General features: G+C 51.8%; 1 long non-coding RNA gene across 1 annotated transcript; it reads right to left on the bottom strand.

The window, feature by feature from the left end:
* Positions 1–7,143: 7,143 nt before the first annotated feature.
* LOC115945568 (uncharacterized) lies at positions 7,144–14,139 on the bottom strand. Its single transcript, XR_004079869.2, has 4 exons — positions 14,066–14,139; positions 12,355–12,560; positions 11,036–11,573; positions 7,144–9,120 (listed from the first exon to the last, which is right to left on the bottom strand). It is a non-coding gene; the product is annotated as an uncharacterized lncRNA (long non-coding RNA).
* Positions 14,140–20,200: the final 6,061 nt, after the last annotated feature.

The raw sequence follows: 20,200 nt of genomic DNA, 5'->3' as shown, positions 1-20,200 counted from the left end.
GCTTGTTTCCTGTGTGCAGCAGCACCCACCAGCCATGCATTATTTTAATGAGACACAATAATATTCTGCCAGTTCTACAAGCTATAGATTGAAGCCACAAAGAGAAATCACCCGAACCTCCATATGATCAATCTTGTCAAAACACGTTCATTTAATCCCTTACAAATGAAATGAAGACACATTTAAAATGTCATGCTTGGGGTCTGGGAGCCAGGTCCCTATAGATCAGTCAGCCCAGGTAAACAGTGTTATTGAGGAGCTATTTGACAGCAGACGTGCTGAAAACACTTATAAACTGTGCACACCTCATCTCAGATGGAAAACTCATGTGCCTGCTTTTTGTTTCCTGTACCTTTACATGACTGGATGCAAGGGGGCTGTACAGGGATGCACACAACTCATAACACTGGGGTCAATGTGGACACCCTCACACACAGCAAGGTCACTGCCCTCCAGCAACAGACACATCAGGAAGCAAACAATGTGGGACCATTTCTGCAACACCCACAGACAGGGCTGACCCTGCAGCTGGATCAGGAGCATCAATTTGCTTTGCAGCACTGGGTGAAGCGTGCGTCTCATTCAGCATCCTTCACCAGAGGTAAACTGTAGAGCATCCCCACACATCCCAGCCAGCAGCCCCAAGGAACTTATGGTACATCCACAACACATACTCCCAGAGGCTCCCCAAGAACTTCCCCATGGGACCGAGGTGATGGGCTGGCTGTTTTGGGATGAACACCCAGGTGCCCATTTAACAGGAAAGATGTGTGACAGGTATGACAATGGACAGGGATCAGTTGGGTTCTTTATTGGTTCTGAAGGTGCTTAGGTTTAAAACAATTTGTTAGGCTCCCTGTGATTTACTGCCATGCTGGAAAATGGGGCTGAGTATTGATTCTTTGCCTTTTCTATTGCAAATGGGTGTAATGTTTTATAGTATGTCAGAATAATAGCAGCGGGCACTTTATCAATGTCAAATGTTAAAAATGATCAGCTATTGTGATGTAGGAGATTAAATATGAAAGCTTGATGGGTATATAAAAGCAGAATGGCAATAATAAAGGGATTTTTATGTTCAACTCGTTGCTCTCCCAGATCTACCTGGGGAGCTATTAGAACCAACTGCACTGATCAGTGACATATCACTATGGGTTAAAGGATGGGAAAGTGCTGGGTCTAATTCCCATGGAGGGGTCTTTGTGTGTTGCTCAACTGAGATGGGGGCTGAAAGTTGAGCCCTGTCCTGGCCAGGACCCTTTGCAGAGCTTCACATCCCCTTGGGCTGCACAATGGCAATGGGATAACCCTCCAGCATTGCAGAGCCAAGCTAGAGCCCTGCTGCTTTTTAACTCCAAAAAGTGAGGATTTTTCCACAAGGATAACTTCTAGACTAACTAATCCTTAAGCATTTAAAATGTGAAGCATAAACATCTGTCAAACAGCTCTATTTACCAAGCAAACCCAATGAATCTAGCCGTTTTCAGCTGCCTACCAAGTGAGCTATGGGAACGCCAGTCACAGGGAGGCAGAAGAAGCTGTTTCAGGAGTAGAGGAGAGCTTCCCACAGCACAAGAGCAAGATGCAAACCCTGAGAGGAGCCTGGACCCAGGGAGCACTGAAGAACCCCCCTTTGTGCCCAACACCACACTTACCTCCTGGGCTTGCTGCCCTGGGCTCACCCATGATTCTTCCACACTGCTCCTATCCTCTCTCCAGTACACAAAGCCCCAGTGTTCCCAGCATCAGCTCTCTTATAGATCTGGAAGGTCCTAATTCCTCACAGCCTCTGCAAATCCCCACTCACAGCCAACAGCTGTGCTTCTTTACCAGCAGTGCTGCCCTTAACTCCTTCCCCACCACCCTGGTTCCTGTGGTCCCCTCCAGTGCTCTCAGTCACAGTCATTTAGCTGCTGAGAGTCGCAATTGTCTGGTCAGGTGGAAATGACAGGTTCTGCTTGTGGAACCCACACAGGTAATGGGCATGGGCAGCATTTGAAGCCAGAGCAAGATGAGAGAGTGAAGAGGATGGTGCTGCAGTGCCCATCATGGCCCATTTCCCTGCACAGCAGCACATTCAAACACTGATCTCTGGTGCAGTGACAGGTTTGTGAGATGGAAGCAAATCTCCAGCCCCCCTGGCCCAGGAGGAGCCCCACAAAGGTGCATTGCTGACAGCACCACATTCACTGCAGACAGGAGAGGCTCCCTGAGCGCATCCTCCTGGCTCCCCACCGGGAATCAGCTGCTGTGGCTGCTTTTGATCCATCCCCTGGGAACCAGTGTGCTCCTGCTGCCCGTGCTGGGAAAACCAGCCAGGAAGAGGGAGAACTCTCAGAACTCCATCAGTGGAGACGAGTTCCATGAGTAACCATGAATCCTCTCACCGATACCTTAATACAAAGGGAGAGTGAAAAGTAGAAAAGGCCAATAACTCTTGAAGGCCAGATGCCAATTGATGGTTTTGAGTTGTCATAAGCAAGAGAAGGAAAAGAAAGCAGAGGCAGGACAAGTGTTCTGCTAATTACCTAAACCCTTTATTAACCAGCACTAATTAAAGCAGTTCTTGGAGGCTGACAAATGGCTGGAATTACTCAATTTAGAAGTTAGTTTTGACTCTGGTAATTTATACAGAGCTGGGAAGTTACAGGGGGAAATATCTTTCAACTAATGTTTTCTTATTAAAGCTGACAGCAATAATTAGTTATTTGTTACTAACGGGGCAGCCCCCGGAGGGAAATTCACCGAGATGGATGGCTTGGGCTCCTGCCAGCAGTAATTGCTCTGAGCTTGGTCAGACGCTGGCAGGCTGACCCGAACAGAGCCTTCGGTCCCTGCCTCCGGGCGCCCTGGCCGTGGTGCCAGGAAGGGCTTCAGCAATAGAAGTGATGCTCTGGAGCCAGAGCTGCTGAATCCCAAGCTTGGCAGGAGCAGCAGCGACTCCGGTTCTCAGCACACAGAGCTGGAAGTCAGGAATAGCTGGGAGCCACTGGCTGCAAGTAATCCACATTAAAACCCCACTCAGTTTTGTCCAGAGAATAGCTGACCATCTTTGCCAAGGGCCGGAGTTAAAGGTGTTAGGCCTGAACATGAAGCTACACCCACAAAGAGAAGAGGGTTTAATGCTGAGCAGTTACCGCAGGCTTTGACACTGTTGTCTGTCATCAGTCCCCAGCCTCTGGAGTCAATTGGCTACAGCTCCTCCTAAAAGTAGATTTCTAGTTTACACACCCCCAGAAAAAGCCCTGAACACAAGGAACTATTGAGCAATGTGGATTCAGGAATCAGAATGCAAAGGAAGAGGATCCAGATTTTCTTTTCATCTCCCTTTTTTGAGTTTGACATATAATTTTGGATGCTTGGGTTGTCAATACCTTTTGTTTCTCATCGTTCCTATAAACCGCAAATGATCCAATTATAGAGTGAAAGGAACAGAAAAGGGGGAAGGCAGGAGAAATGGAACAATCTGTGGGGAAAAGAAAGTAACTGAGATGAAAAGCTAATGAAAGGACAAATACAAAACGGCACACATGAAGCAGAGGGTATGTGGATTTAGAGGGAGAGGGGAGGGCAAGCCGAGGGTGAAGTACATCAGCATGGACCCAAACGGCCCCAGCCCATGGCATCCCTGCCCATTCTTCTCTTTGCCTTCTTCACTCCTGCTCCTCCAGGCACAAAGTGGAGGCACATTCCAGCAGCAGCTCAGGGGACTCGCAGTGCTCTGGATAAATGGAGCCACGAGCCCCTGTGCATTTGCTATCATCAGCTCCCAGCGTGCAGCGCTTGGCTCGGTTCCTGTGCTGTGGTAGTTACAGGTTGCTGCGCTCCCAGCCCTCGGGGTCTCCATTTCTCTTCCCTCCTGGAAGCTGCTGGTGGAGCACTGCCGGCCTCCGTGGCATCGAAGCGAGGGCAGCAATTCATTGCCTTGGGTAGCAATAAGCACAGGGCTGCTTTTGAGGTATGCTGGGGTTCAGCAGCTCAGCACCCACCCGTTTCAACCCATTCTGACCATCCACATCATGCTGGGAGCCTGAAAAATGCCATAATTCATAATGCCATCATGCAGTGGAATAACAAGAGCATAATCCAGCATCGTCCACAAATCCTCTGCATGACCCATAGGGCTTCCTTCGGCTGGGATGGGAGCTCTGCACCCCAGCTCCCCACAAAGGCCCCCCAGAGCTCTGGGAGCACCAGAAAGGCAAGTTCGGACCGGAAAACCCACTGTATTTTAAAGCTTTTAAAGGAATATTGAGCAGAATGGAAAGGGCTTTTTGATGTCTCCTTTTTCCCAAACTAACAACAAAAAAAAGCTTTTAAAATAAATAGCTGACAATGTCTCTTATTTGAGTAATTCTTTGCCAGCAATAAACGTGTCACTCGCAAGTGCTTTATTTAGAAATGAAAAACTGTTTTTCTTTGTCGAGCGCTCCACATTACACCAAGTTAAAGGCTGGAAGCGCAATCCTCCTCCTGCTGCATCCCCCTCCCTGCTCGAGACATTCATATATTCTGCTATAATCTGATCTAGGTTATAAAAATATGAAAAAGGAGAAAAAAAGAGAGAGACATCTGGCTCTCCCCCAGAGCTGACATTTCCCTTTATGCCTGGTTTAACTTTTTTATGAGTGCCTGGGTTCGCTTCGGTGGAGAATTTCTCCCTTCAAATGAGTTTCCTGGTTTATGGGAGAAACCTTCCTTTAGACAAACCTGGTGATTTTTCAAGTTAAAACGTGTACGTTTTAAGTACTGGCGAAGTTTAAGGATCCGGCTGATGGGGACATAAATCTGAGTTTATTCACGCTGGAGCCCCTGTGTCTGATCCTTTACAACAAAATAAAAGGGAGCGGTAAGGAAGAGCCTGGCATCGTTTTAACTTGTTTTACAGGAAGAGAGAAAAAAGCCCAAACTGTCAATTTGGGGAGTAATTTATTAGTGGCTGCTCACACTTCCAAGCCTAAGGCTGGGGAAAGGCGGTACTTGTGCTTCATTGAGCATGTACTTACTGCAGAGACAATGAAGCGGGGGTGATGCGGTTTCCTCATTGTTTGGGGCCACCTTTTGATCAGGAGCAATGGATGGGGCTGCTGGGGGGCTGGAGCCCCAGCTCTGCCGATGGTACCGCTGCTTCCCTTCCTCCAGCCCCCCGCGCACGCTGAGCTCTCATAATGCGCTCTCATGTAATGGATAACGGCAGGACAAGTCCTATTGTTCGGTGATAGGGGAAAATAAAACAGGCACAAAAGGCAGGGGCTTAAAAGAGCAACATTATTTCTCAAATAGAGCAGGGAAGAAAACAAACCCCAACGGGTCCCATGTCCCCTGCTCACTGCAAAGTGGCCTGGATCCCAAGTGAAGAGCCAAGCGGCTGTGGAGCTCTCACAGACACTATTCCAGGTTCCATCCAAGCACCTAATTAAATTTTCAGTGTTAACTGCTCGGGATCCAGCACAAATAACTGCAGAAGCCAGAGGGGAGGCAGGGAGAGGATGGAGCAGGGAGAAACCTACAGCAAATAACCTAATTAAACAAATAAACAGGGAGAGAACTAGCAGAGAGGAAAGAAACTAAAAGCCCCGGCAACCCTGGCTGCCCGAGCATCATTAGCAGCGGCATAGGAGGGAAGTGTCTCATCATCCTTCATCCTGACGAGCACTTTAGAGAGTCGCGACCCCTTTCAGCATCGCCATACAGACCATCAGCCCTGCACATCGGTCACTGCCGCTCGCCCGCCACGTCCCACCTTACTGCGGGGAAGGGGAAGGTGAGGGAAGGCTGCCAAAGGTGGGCAGGGAAGAGCAGGCAGCAAGGGCAGGAGCCAACCGAGCCTCATCCCACTGCTGGTGCTGCAGCCCTCGGGGCACCCCCGGCTCCGCTCGCCCATGAGGATGCAGAGGGAGCAGCGCAGCTATTTTTACACATGCCTACGTGGCACGGCGGAGGCTGAGCTGTCAGCAAGCGTGGATTTCAGCTGCGTGTACAGGGAAAACTCCCGTGTCAACTCCCGAGAAGGAGCCCGGGAGCAGTTTGTGGCGAGGCCAAGGGATGGAGGCAGCAGAGCAGCTGAGTTCCGTGGTGCGCAGCGCTCGCATCCTGCCGTGGTTTCGCTGCACCCCGCAGCACCGCTTGCTGCCTTTCTGCCTGAGCTCCCTTTGTGCTTCAGCATAACCCGAACGCGGGGTGAGAGCGGCTGGGTTGGCAGCCCCCGAGCGCTGCCCCAGCTGCTGCTGCTGGTGTTGTTTGCCGAGCGCTGACAATAGGCGGATCACTGCCCGAGTAATGGGAGCAACCCCTGCCTCGGCGGCTCGGCGAGAGAGGGAGGAGGACACGGCAACGCTGGGCTTGTTCCAGCCCTGGGAAACCACAGCAGCTGAAAGCCTCTGCTCTAATTAACGCGGCTGCCTGATGACTCAGCAGCATCAGGATGCGCTCCAGCCGCGGCTGCACCACCGTGTAAAGCCGACAGTAAAGCCTGAGCAGCGTGCTTGCTGTAGGAATAACTCATTCCTTCCCCACAGGCCCTCCGGCTCAACCTGTTGCAGTTCACATCGGACACAGCTCCCTCCATGCTAAAACCAGCACCGTGTGCACTCAGCATCATCTCATCTCAGCTCTCACACAGGGTCCAGCATGAGACAGAACAAGAAGTGTCAGTGTTCCCTCTCAATGAGGCAATCCAGGAACACCTCTGGATTTCCTCTGCAAACACTGCCTGTTTCCAGGACCTCGTGTTCCGCTGGACTGTTTGCTCCTCATCAACACAGGAAATGTGTCTGGGTGCTTCAACACCTCGAGAGCAAACAGTGTGGAGTTATTAAAGCAAAGAAAGCAAACATCTTCCACTGAAATGTGGGCTTAAAGCAAGGGAAGGACAGGCCTGTATCCTGCAGGAAGGTGTGGAGCTCAGGAGTACCCTGGCAGTGCTGAGCACACAGCTACACCATGCTCACCGGGTTCATGTCCCTGCCCAGGGTGTTACATCCCATAGGCACTGCCACTGCAGTGCTGGAGCTGCCACTACAGGTCAGGCCTTTAATCTGTATTCGTTTCTTTCCCTGATTTTACTTAGCAGAAATTGAATCTCCTTTCCAGTTTCTTCCAATTCCATAAAGGGGTATCAGTTACAGTGTAAGTCCAATTTATTCCTTTCCATGTATTCATTAAATCCCAGTTAGTTCCTGCACTATTTAATGGAATTGATGGTGTAATTAAGCTACAGGCAGACATTAACAACCAGAACCATCAGGGAGACTTAGGATCCTTTACTGCTCTGTTCCCCGTGTTATACAGCTTCTAATTTCACAACAATTACTGGCACCAGTTGGTTCAAAGCACACACTTGGCACATGCAGAACACCCAGCACCAGCTCCCAAGGGCCCTGGGTCCAACTTCAGCCTCACTGCACATCCCACACACACAGTGCATCCCAAGGATGCTCTGCTCAACAATCACATCTGCTTGGGATCCCCCACTCCTTATACCCTGGTAGAGGGAAGTGTAAACCAGAGACAGCAGCCAGAGCATCCACACCTCACCAGAGGCTGGAGCTGGCAACACCCATGCTTCACATGCAGCTCCTTCCTGCTCCCCGAGCTGCAGCGTGCTGCCTGACACTGAGCTTCCCAGAGGCTTTGCAGACCAGAGGTGAAGCTGTAATAATAACTGCTATTGCATTCAGAGATTGCTTCCCAGCACCTTATCTGCCCAGAGATAAGAGCAGGATCTGATCATGCTGCCATTAGCAGGCCTAGATTTGCACTAATTGGCTCTCTGGAGTAACCTTACCTCCAATTTGTATATTATGGGTACTCAGCAGGCAGTGATTTACAGCCCCACAGGTTAGGGGGATGCTGTAATCCCTCTCAGGGCTCCTTTCCCCACCCCTACCAGAGGGAGGGCCAGCAGTGAGGTGGGTCCTAGGGGCACATCCTCATCACCTGCCCTGTTTGTTAATGACCAGGAGTTTTGGGATGTTTGGTCTGCATAATGAGATAATAGACTGAGCTGATGGCTTTGGAGGGGGTGTTGAATCCATTGCTCTACTTCCCACTTCTGCCATCCTTCCCCATCACCCAGCTCTGCTAAGACCAGTGCCTGGGAGCTGCCAAGGGGCTGGCTGTACCATGGCAGTGCGAAGAGGCACTCATCTGCAAGAGACCCAAACCAAAATGCACTCTTTGAACATGAGAAATCACTCTATTGCTCCTACTACAGGAAGCAAAGTGGCTTAAGCTGAGGAAATATACCTGGGGGAAACATCAGTTTGGGCTGACTGTTAGGGATGACACAGGTAGAGGGGGAATGTCTCTTTTGAAGGCTGCTTCCTGTGTGCCCTGTCCTGCCTACATCCTCATTCATGGTTTTAGAGGGATTATGAGGAGTGCCAGGGGAATCCCATCTCCATTAAACCCATGTCATTTGTCACTCTGCAGGTGAGGAGGAGGACAATTAGTGTGAACGGGGAGGCAATGGTTATGATGTAGAGCCTTGGCCATCAGTCAAGTGTTCTTCAGTGTGGGGGCTTGCCTGTCCCTGAAGGGTAACAGAGTTTGGTGGGGTCATGGAAAGGCCTCTCCATCCTTCTTCAAAACCTTAGCATTCATCAGAGCCATCACAGAAATAGACCAGTGAAGTAGCTCTCAGGCCATCACTTGCAGTAGGCACTCCTCAGCAGCAGAAGGAGGTTGCTGATGCCACTTTCCACCTGTGTTTGCCAAGAGCCTGAACCTGGACTTCCCAGACAACAAGCACAGCAGTCAGGGTAGGGGCAGGGGATTACCGCACCTTCAGCATTTGCAGGGGGTTTGATGCATCACTGTCCAACAGAGCAGGGAATGATGATGCTCCTCTCGTTCCGCAAAGATACAGGATTCTCACTTCAGTCATTCCTGTATGGCAAGGGACAGCAGAGCTTCCCTTCTTTGGCAGACACAGGCATCCTGCTCAGCTTGAATTTCCCAGTGAGGCCAAGACCAGGATTCCCAGGGATGTGTCCCATTTTCTGCTCCAGCAGAGCTCGGAGCCAGTGGTGCTCCAGGAAGGGATGCACTGTACGGGTCTGTGCCCACAGCACCTCGTCCACCAGCCTTGCTCAGGGCTCCTCCTTGTTTGTGTGGTACCTGTGGGTGGATGGGGGAGTCTTTGATCATCCGGGATTACTGCGGCATTAGGAGCTTTCAAACAGGAGCAGATGCTCTGGATACAAAAGTGGGTCATGTACAGTGCTGTGCTGGGATGCTTTGATGTGCAGGAGAAGGGGGGAGGCCGGGGCAGGGTTTAGAGGAGCTGGAGTGTGGTTTGCATGGTGCAGACTCCAGTGTGCCGTTGTCAGCCTGCCCTGGCTGTGCTCCATCCGGTTACTGGGAGTTTGCCTTGTGCTTGCAGGGCTGCAAGGGGACAAAAGGCTTCCTACGGCAATGGAGCAGTTTGCAGAGATGAGGTGGGAATCTCTCCCGGCTGCATCCCCAGCACGTATTCCCTCAGATGTCTTCTGCTGCTAATGAAATAAGTAGGAGACATCATTCTCCGTCACTTCCAGTTACAGTCCCCCAGTGCAGGAGCCTGCCAGCACTCCCCTTCCTCCAGAGCTAACAAACCTCTGCTAAGAAGAAAGGCCATTAATAATAATTACTCACAAAGAAGAAAACCCTTCTCTTCTCTCTCTTTTTAATGAGCCCTAAAAAGTAAGATTCTTAATTGAAAAGCTTTCTATTTTGGAGACAGCACCAACACTTCAGAGCGGGCAGGCAGCCCCGGCAAGGGAAGGCGAAATGAGGGGATACATCAGGCAGCTGCTTACAGGAGCCTGAGAGATGGACCTCAAACTCAGGGGTCACCCAAACTCCATCACCAGAATCCAAGGAGCTATCAACGAGGCACTAATTGGATTGAAAGGAGGCTGCAGATGGAAACAAAGCAGGAAATCGGCTTTGCAACAAACATCATTAGAAACAGAAGTTTGGGAAGGAAGTGGATGTCCTGAGCCTGGGAGATGAGCAAAGTGTGACACAGCCCCCCCCTCCATACCACCCATGACAAGGAGTCTTCAGGCCAGGGCTTCTTATCCAGGCTGCTTCCCATTCCCAGTCTGTAGCTACTAAACTGAAGGTTTATCAGCCAGCAGGACAGCCCCGCTGCTGGAGCATCCTCTGCCCTGATCCAGACTGCTCATTGAGATGAGCTGGAGATGCAGAGCTCATTCCCCCACCGCACACCCCCCCCATGCAGGTTGTCCTCCCTTCCTGCAGCATTCCCGCCTGGCAGCAGCCCAGCCCTGGGCACAGAACACTTCCACCAAGGCTTGATCGATCACCTCTCACATTTGGCTACTCACTGGCTGGATTAATGAGATGTGGGATCCAGGATGTGGCTCTTCCTAATGGCATCGACATGGCCTCTGTCCCCGTGGGAAAGCGAGACCCAGGATGCAGCCCTGTGTGCCCAGAGCAACAGCACACACAGCATCACCCTGTGCCCCAGGAGCTGGGAACAGCCAGAAACACTCACAACACTTGCAGAAAGCCCAGTGTTTTGAGCCAGAGCTGGCTCAGCACCCCAAGGATTTGGCCTTCTTCTCCCACCCCTTTCCACATTTCCAGTTTAAACTGCTTTGTGCCCTGCTGGATGTAGGATGTTTCCCAGGATACCTCCAAGTCCTGCAGACACTCACAGGCCCAGTGCAGAGATCCTGACCTTGACCTCTTTATGAGTCTCAGGATGGCTTTCAGCAACAGGCCGGAGGCTGCTCATCCATTTCTCCCACTTGCAGATTGCACCATTATGCCATAACACATATATAATCACCAGAAGCCCAAAGCAGGCAAATGCTGTCATCATCAGACAGCCCAGCGTGGCTGATGCATCCTTAAAGCAGCTCTGCAAATCAGACCTGAATATCGCTAGGATAAAGGGTGTAGGGAAGGAAATGGCCACAACAGCCTGTTGCAAAGTTAGTGTGGGCTCTGCCTCCCAGATTGGTTCAGAGGAATTAACAGGAAGGAAGGAAGGATCAGACACAATAATCAACCTGCTTACCTGCTCATTAGTTTAATCTTGTCTTTTTTCTTCCTCTCTTCCAGCCTTGTGGTCTCTCTGAGTGCAGAGTAACGAGAGAACAGCAGAGTCCTAGATGAAAGGGAGGCTGGGTCCGGCAGCACAAAGATTAAAGCAGAGTTTTTAGGACTGGTCTTTGATTATTGTGTTTTTTACCTTGGGTCTGTGGTGATTATTCCTGCTCTTCTCCCAACATCACTTCTGGGTGCAGCCGAGAGAGTGCACAGCCTCTTGAGCAAGCTCCAAGGACAGACAGTGTGTTGGGTATAGGATAGGCTCCAGAAACAAAGAGGGTCCCAGACAACAGCCCACCCATACACCATCGAGGTTTATGAAGGTAGGACCCTGCTGGGGCTGGTGGGAAAGCCTGGTCCAAGCACATCCATACCAGGAGGGCTCCTCCGGCTGCTCCTGAAGCAGGATGCGGGCACAGGGCTGATGATGGCTTCTCCCAGGTGTCCTCCATAGGCATAACCTCAGGCAGGAAGGTGTGAAAAGAACAGATCCGAGCTCTGCTCATCTGGAGAGAGCAGAAAGAGGCTGCTTTAGCAAAATTCCAGCAAGGGATGCACACCATAGCCATGCATGTATGAAGGAATTACATTTGGAACAGTTTTTTCTTGTTAAATCGGGCTTTTGGGTCCTGTCTGGAGCCCAGGCTGAGCACAAACACGAGGGCTCTGGATGTGGCAGTGAAGATGGGAGTGAGTTGTGAAGCACAAGCAGCTGCAGCTCCAGCAGGGCATGGGGCAGGACGGGGAGGAGAGGCTCCTACCCCAGCCTGTGCTGGGGGCAAAGCGAAGCACCAGCAATTAATCAGTTTCTGTTTAGCCAGAACCCTTGGAGTGTTTCCAAAGCCAAAGCAAACAACGAGTGAATTTCATTCCTAAACCAGCAAACTATTGCCTCGCAAAGAGAAACACTCCGAGGGCATCCAGGAGCCGCTCCTGCTGCAGCATCCTGCATCCTCCTGCGGGGTGCGCGGCGGCAGTGGATCGATGGAGCCGGGCTCGGAACATGATTTATGATCTCGCAGACATCTGGAGATCCGCGCCCGGGCTCCAGTGTAACAGCTCTCTGTGAGCAGGGCCCAATTAGGTGACCCCCCACGTCTGCGATCGATCGGGAGGGAGGGTTTGCTGCTCGCACAGTGCCTCCAGCGGCGGCATTGCCTCTGGGCTGGGGGGAGCACCGTGTGGAGCTGTCTTTGGGGTACAGGGGGGCTGTGAGGTGGATGCGCTGCACGCACAACCAGTGCCCAGCCAGCATCACCCCTCTGGGGGCCAGTGCAACTCTCCTACCTGGGACAGTGGGTACCAATCCCCCTCCAGCCTCATGGAGCTGCTTTCTCTGCCTCTTGCCATTTCCCCTGCTGCTGCAGGCCAGTGGTGTCAGCCCTTCCTTCCTTCCATGAGAAATCCTGGACCATGAGGTTGGGAGAAAAAGGTTCATTTCTGAAGCGAGTCTTCCTCCCCCTCACTCGTTACAGAAAGGAGGGGGAAGAGCCCTGGAAGACAGAGTTATTACATTAATCAGCACAGAGTTCTAACTACTGCCCTTTATGCTTTACATAATAACATAAAGCTTTATTCAAAGACAACAGCGTTCTACATCAAAGATCCCCCTCTCCCAGTCTGAACTTCGGAGCCCTTCTCCTTGCAATTAATGTAGGGAGATCTAAACAAAGTTAGGGAGCAGCTTGCAGACATCCTCTGAAGCAGGGCTGGCTCTGCTCGGGGAGCAGGATCCACCACCACAGCTCTGCTCCCTGCTCCTGCTTGGCTGTGCAGGCACAAATAGAAAGGGAAATAGCCGGGCTCGGGGTGCTCTCTGCACCGCCGCCTCGGAGGAGGAGAAAGTTCATTTTCATTCTATAATCTCAGCTTTGCATTGTGCACTGCACAAATACACCAGGACAGAGCTGGTGCCCTTCGTGTAAACCCAGCCTGCACAAGCGCTGGAAGCTTACTGCAGGCTGGTACTCCAGGACATATGATGAAGGGCACCCACCTCATGTTAAGTAATGTAGCTCCAAAGCTTTGCCATGGAATTAGTCATCTCCCTTTGGAGGGGCATGTGCACTACTCGTGGTTGCTGTGGAGGGCCGAGAGTGTGAAGTCAGCAGCAGCAGAGCCACCAGCACACAGACCAGGACATCTCCACCCGAGATGAAGGCTCCTGCTCCTTCCCCTTCATCCTCCCCCAGGCCGAGCCCTGCAACGGCTATTCCGGGATCTCTGCAAAACGCTAATTGCGGTGCTTGACCTCCCCCGGGGAGCAAGGGGAACCCTATCCTAATTAGCGCCGCAGTTTGTGGCTGAGGGAAGCCAAATGGTAACTGGAGCGCGGCTGCGCTCCCTGCAAATTCCAACATATGCTGTGGAAAAACGCCGCCCAAGTCAGTCTGCAGAAGCACGAGGTGTTTAAATAACCACGGATCCCCACTGCTGTTTATTACAGAACAGAAGAGTAATAAAAGGCAAAGCTGCGGCTGCGAATCCTGCTCCCTGCCAGGGCGGAGGAGCGGGAGGATGGGAGAATTCCATAGGTGTGCTCCTGTGCATCCCTGCAGCTGCTGCTGCCCTCATTTCGCAACAGAAAAGAGGCCAAGGGGTTGGGGTTGGAATTACCCGCGCTGTAAGACACAATGGGAAGTTCTCATCCTGTTTTGCATCCCTAGTGCGGGGCTGAGGTGGCCCTAATGGGGCCCTATGGGGAGGCTGCACTGAGGACTTGCCATGCTCTGCAGCCCGCCTGCATTTCCGCTGGTCACTTGTGGTAATCCGAAGCATATAAAATATTTAGTGGTTCCTAATTAGAAGTAATCACCACTTAACCTGGAGCAGAGATGTGCCCAGTGCTTCTGCTGCTGAGCAGCCCACACTGCAGCTCATTACAGGGATGGGCTCAGGGACACAGACAAGTGCTTGTTTTAGAGAGGACCCCCCCGGGTACCCGGGTGCCAACCCTCACATCCGAGGTCCACAGGCTCCACTCTAAGCCTCCCCTCACCTCTGTTTCAGTGTGATTGCTCCCTCTGTGCCTCTGAGGCTCTGCTCCAGCACACGATGTCCTTCCCCGAGCTGCAGTGGGGAAAGCAAATGGTTAATGAGATGCCCAATTCGTTTCTCTTCTATCAGAGCTATGTAGGAGAAAACAAATGAGGCTCCTTTCCATGGGTGCCGCTTTCCTGCTCAGAAAGCCTTAGGAATAAAAAAATCCTGCAGTGCCTCCTCTGCTTTGGTCTGTGCATCTCTCTGAAGGTCTCCGCTAATAAAACCAACTTAACAGCCTTTCTGCCTGGCTCCCGAGGGAAAACCCTGACCTCTTACTCAATCCACAGCCTCCGATGCAGCCCGAATGAGCAAACACGCCTTGAAGGGTGACCCGCAGGTCAGCAGCCCCTGACTGTTTTGATCCAAGTGAATTCTGCAGCTGGAGGATTCACTGGCAAACCTGAGCAGGGAGGGAAACAATTCCCCTCAGTGCCGAGAACTGGTGAGATTAAATATAATCAGGTCCATCTCAAACTGAACCAGAAGTTTGAGATCCAGAAAATGGCAGTAAATGAGGCAGCAAAGCAGAGTCAGCAAACACAGCCCCAAACACAGCCCGAGAGCACCAGCTGAAGCATTTCATCTCCACAAGTGAAGAAATGCTTTGTAGCTGCTTTCCGAGTCTTCCACTTCTTTGCAATAAATGAGCTTCCTTCCCTTTATTCACATTGTTTTCAGAATTGAAAAGTACAGGTTTTAGCTGGTGGTTTAACTCCTCAGACTTTCAGACATCATTTGGCTTGGTCCCTTCCTCACAGATCAGGGCAGTTGGGATGGACCAGCATTAGCTCAAAAGGAAAATGAAACTGAAGGATGCTGAAATAGCTTTTCCTCCAAGGGTGCTGCTCTGTCCTGAACAGATCTAATGGGGGTCATTTGTCCCATCCATGCTGAGCTTTGCCCAAGCCCCAGAGTTGTGAGCAACCCCGTCCATCACTCCCTTTTCTATCCCACTTCAAGAACAGCATCGGGCACCTGGCTGAGATTGAAGGACTTAAACACGTTTGGGCAGAGCTGTGCACAGCAGACCATTCAGACTGGTCTCTGTGCACAGCAGCTCCATGCGCTCACTGCAGTCACAATGAGTCCAGCTCCGCAGGCCCCAGGAGCAGCTCCCACAGGGCCAGTGAATGCTCCTGCTGCCATCTGGCTGTGGAGCCTCACACCCAGGGCAGGCCATGCCCTGGAGCTCCCCGGCAGCCCCAGCACTCCCAGCTCAGCCCTATGGGACAGCCCCTCACATCCACTCACTGCAGGAGCAGCTGCTGCTGACGCACCAAGGTTTGCAAGCCATGCTGGACCCAGTAAACATCTGCTCTTGCCCGCTGCCAGCCATCAATCACCGCTGACAGCCGTCCCCCCACGGACACCGCCGTGCTTTTCACCTTAATTTCTTAGAAGGGCTTTTTCACCAGTTGGAAACTCATAACTACCACTCTGCAAGCCCAGGTAGGGCTAATGATAGATGGCTGCTTCACAGACATGCCAGAGGCTGTGACCTAATTGTCACCAAAATACTTCCTGATTAACTAATAGATAAAACCCAATTAAAACTTCTGCTCTTCCCACAGTCCCTGCTGAGTGCTTTTTCTCCCCATCTCAAACTCTGTCTTAAATTAGATCCAGGCTAGCCGGACCCGCTCTGCAGAGATGAGGATGCTCTGCCCACCATCCACATGCAGCCTTGTCGCTCCCTTTTCTTCTTCTGCTGAATGGACCCGCTGCACAGAAAAGCCTCTTTAGCACATTTGCTTTGATGTGCAATAAGTTAATTACTGTAATAGGTTCATCCTTCTCCCCCAGTATTGAATCATGTAGAACATCTGTATAAATTGTCACGGAGTTCCTCATTTTGACTCAATTTATTCTTTAAGCAGCCCTAGCAAGTGTATTTCTGCAGAAAGGCTTTCCCTCAATCCCATTTACCAGGTGAATCCATTATTTTCTGCTCTCCTGATATCCATCTTGGTCCACCTCCCAGAAGGATGGAGCTTGCTGGTGCACTGGTCTTGCAGGTGCTCAGCAGAAGAGTGATGCTGGGACCACAGAGCTCTGCATCCCACCCTGTTCCCAGCCTGGGGGAACCCTTTTCCACCAGGAAAGGAAAGGAAACCCAATGCCTGACCTCACATCGGCATCATGAACCCCTCTGCCCAGGGACAGCATAAGCAAGGAGAAAGAACAGCATAGAAAGCATCTTACTATGGTCCATGAGGGCCTCACCGTGGGCTCTGCAGCACCATCTCAAAGGGCCCTCAACAGCTGAGCTGCACAGTGAGATGGAGGGAAGCCCACGCTCTATTCCACCTCAGCCTCCACCATCTCCCAGACCCGTGCTGGGCTTGATTCCTACCTGAAGCATTGGTGTGAGGAGGGCTTGGGAAGCCCCAGCGCTTGGCAAGGTGACACACGTGCACAGGGAAGCTCAATACTGGTGGTTCACCTCCATTTTTCCTGCTGTTTTTTCCCTCTATTTTTCCCTTCCCTGTTTCTCTTGAAATAACCTCCAGGTAATGCATTCAGCCCCGCCGGGATGCTTTATATCACTCACAGCATTTGCCAGTTGACTCTTTCCCGCTGAGATCAAGTCTCTTATCAGGGATTAAGGCTGTAGTTCAGGAGCGCAGCTATGAAGTGTGCCATCAGAACAGGCAGTGGGATGAGCAGCACAGCTCACCAGTGCTGCGGGACCAGCAGGAGCAGGGATGTCACAGTGTGTGATGGTGGGTCTGTAACACAGCCCCATGTGGGCAGGGGGAAACAAGCTGAGCAAGGCTGGAGAGGCAAAGCAGAGCTGAGTGCATCTCCCTGAGGATACAGGAGTAAAGGTTTGTTTGGTGCACTGCGACCAAAAGGAAGCATCCTGGGGATACAGGTCCAGCTTTCAGGCTCGAAGGTGTTTGCTCCGTGTTTAACATAGGAAAAGTCTGGTGACTGCCCCTGACTAAGCCACATCTGCCTGCAGAGATGGAGGAGCAGGGCTGAGCTCCAGGTAGGTGTTATCTCCAATGGAAATAATGGAAACAAGAAGGCTGAAAACAGCAAGATGAGCCAGTCCGTGCTGCAGAGAAGAGGAGGAAGAGTTTTCCTCGAGGGGATATTTGCACCCAGACAGTAGGTCTGGTTCAGCTGGAGCAGACCTGCATCCCGATGCCCAGAAAGCTCCCGTTGCTACTGCCCCACAGCCATCAAGGCACACACCAACCCTCCTGGGCTGCCCCCAGCACCACTCCAGGCACGGAGCAGGAAGCCCTCCAGCACATTGTGAAGGCAGGACACCAACCTATCACATATCCCCCATTTCCTGCTCTAGATCCAGCTCCACAGGCAGGATCAGCTTGAGCTCATTGCGGCTGCAGTGACCTCTCAGAGCTGCTCGGACGGAGGCAGGAGGAGCTGGTGCAGAGCAGGTCTGCAGCTCGCAGGGGGTCAGAGCCATCAGCACTGGCCCCACTGACCTTTCCGCAGGGATGCCGTGGGCTCCAGCCTTGCCCTTGGGCTGCTCCCATCATGAGATGAGCACCAGCTCCCCAGCAGAGCCCTCGCCACCGAGGAGCTGGTTTAGCTCACCAGCAGCACACCGCTGCCCGAGCCCGGCGCGGCAGAAGGGGCCATCAAGGCTGTTTGCTGCTTTACACAGGCTATCATGTGCTGTGCCGCAGCGGGGGACTGCAAATGACTTTATAGTTATTGTTCCTCAAATTGGACACCCCCTTGGAGCTTAGATAATATGAGATGAAACAGCCTGCGGGAGGCTGCAGTCAAGTGGAACAGTGATGGAGGCTTTTTTTCCCCTTTCCAAGAAGAAACACTCCACCTATTTACTTCTCCCCCAGCCCTCCTCCTCCTCCCTGTCAGGATGCTGAGCAGAGCCACCCCTGGCAGTGACAAGGGTGAGCTGGGGTGTAATCGCTGAGCAAACTGAGCTGCCTGAACCCTGTGCGGGTGAACGGATTCTGCACGCCAGGATTTGGACATACAGCTTTGACAGCAAGCCCTGAGGAGGAATGGGAAGGGACAGAGGATGCTGCGGTTCCCTACTCCTCTTCCTACCCACGCGGGGCTTGAAGGGAACATTATTACTGGCAAAGCAGAAATCTCACCTCCTGTCATTTGGCTCCACAGAGCCAGCGTAACCACATTGAAGCAGAGATGCTGCTGGAGGGAGTGGGAGTGGAGAGAAGGCTTTGAGGTGAGGGAGCGCAGGAAGAGCCAGAGCTAATGAGGGACTGGGGGAAGGAGGATGTCAGGGCTCACGGCGCTGCTCGTTATGGGGGAAGGGGGAAAAGAAAGGGAAGAGCTTCCGAAGAGCAGCAGCCTCGGGGTGGGGGAAGAAGCTGACCCTGGGGGGGAAGGACCTTGCTGGGAATGAGAGCCTGGAAAGCAGAGCCGGGAGCGCTCACCGCCGGCGCAGTGTTCTGTTTGCCTTTCCCCACAGCAGATCTGGTGGTTTAAATTAGGTCTCGATTCTTGTTTAAATTATAGTTTACTGTTCTGCGCCCCGCTCAGAAGTGAATTACCTTAAGCAGCAGTATTAATAACACGGTTATAATTAAGCTTCATTACTGTAGGCAGTTTGCTGAAACAAATTGCTTCTTCATTATTATTATGGCACCTTTGGTAAAAAGACATTTCCCCAGAATGCGACCTTGATGCTTTATATAGCAGAAGCTGGGAGATGATAGAGATGTAAGGATGAATTAGCATCTTTTACCTTCTATATCAAGCTCATTAAAAGGAAAGCGACTCAAGTCAAAACCAAGCAGCCTTGATGGAAATTTTAACCTAAGCGAAATGGATAATGAATAGGTTTGAACTTCTCCTGACATCTTTATAGCTGTGCTTTATTTGTATTATACTTCTGCTAAAACATAAATAAATAAAGCAGGGCAGGGAGGGGAGGGACAGGAGATGGGGCATTGACCTGCCAGCACGGGCACCCCCTGTGCCACCAGCTTCACATCCAGCACACTGCAATTGCATCCCCTCAGCAAAAGGGCACAATACTGATTAGTGAAGCGTCCTAATCCTGCAGGAAATGGTGCCATTCGTACCTGGAAGCAGCTATGGCCACAATGTGGGGTTTCATGAGCTCCCCTCGTCCATCCATGTCCAACCTGAACCACAATGCACTTCAAAGAAGTGTTCAGTGCCAAAGCTTCCCCCCAGACTCACAGCATCCAAGGGTGCTCAGTATCCTGGAACAATTCTAGCCTAGGGCATCTCCAGTAGGATGCGTTACTGAGCAGGCCTGGAGGGAAGCTGCAGACAAACTCACAGTCACTCACTGCAGCATCACTAAGTGCAGCCACTCTTGGAAAGAGGACCCATACTTGGCCTTTCCTTCTGTGCCATCCAGGATACCTGGCAGCAGTTGCCAGGTATAGCAGATAGTTAGCCCTCAGTTATTATCATTAACACTTTCACCTGTACCACCTGCAAATCCTGTGGCCCTTTCCCAGAGCTGCCCCAGAACAGGGCCCAGGAAAGCTTTAACCCACCGATTGCTGCAAACTGCCCTGTCTCCATGGCATAGGGCTGCCAGGGATGAGGGGTCTGGGAGAAGGGACACCGGCTGCATTGCCGCAGGAGCCTCGAGCGAGCATCCCCATGCGCAGCAGGAGCAGCACCACAGGAATGATTTGCAGTGATTCTGGCACACACCAGGCTAAAAAGAGAGAAAACACCACACATACCTTATAGGAGCTTCCTGCTTTCCAAACAGGCCTTGAGAGCACCCCCAGGCCCATCTCTGCTGGCAAGGGTACCCCCTTCTCTGTGCTTTCTGCCTCCAGGACCTGGGGCAGCCCTTCAGGAAGCACTCCTGCTCCTCTCAGCTCACCCCTCTGCTGCCAAGAGCAGGCTGGCCTGGGCTGCACCATCTTAAAGGCTCCTTATAACGGGCAGCAGCTGCTGCTCCCCACCAGGTGCTCCCTCTGAGCTTCATCTCCAAACAAGCTGGGAGCCCATTCCTTGGGTGTTGCTGTACCCCGTGTATCACAGCTCCTGCATTCTGCATGCAGAGAGGCTATAACTGCACTGACGCAAAGCACCCCCTCATCCCAAACCCAGCATCAGGCCTGTCCATCCC

Source organism: Melopsittacus undulatus, chromosome 15 (assembly GCF_012275295.1).
Source record: "Melopsittacus undulatus isolate bMelUnd1 chromosome 15, bMelUnd1.mat.Z, whole genome shotgun sequence".
NCBI classification, from domain to species: Eukaryota; Metazoa; Chordata; class Aves; order Psittaciformes; family Psittaculidae; genus Melopsittacus; species Melopsittacus undulatus.
Note: the sequence above shows the minus strand (reverse complement) of the source record. Positions and strands in the feature narration are given on the sequence as shown.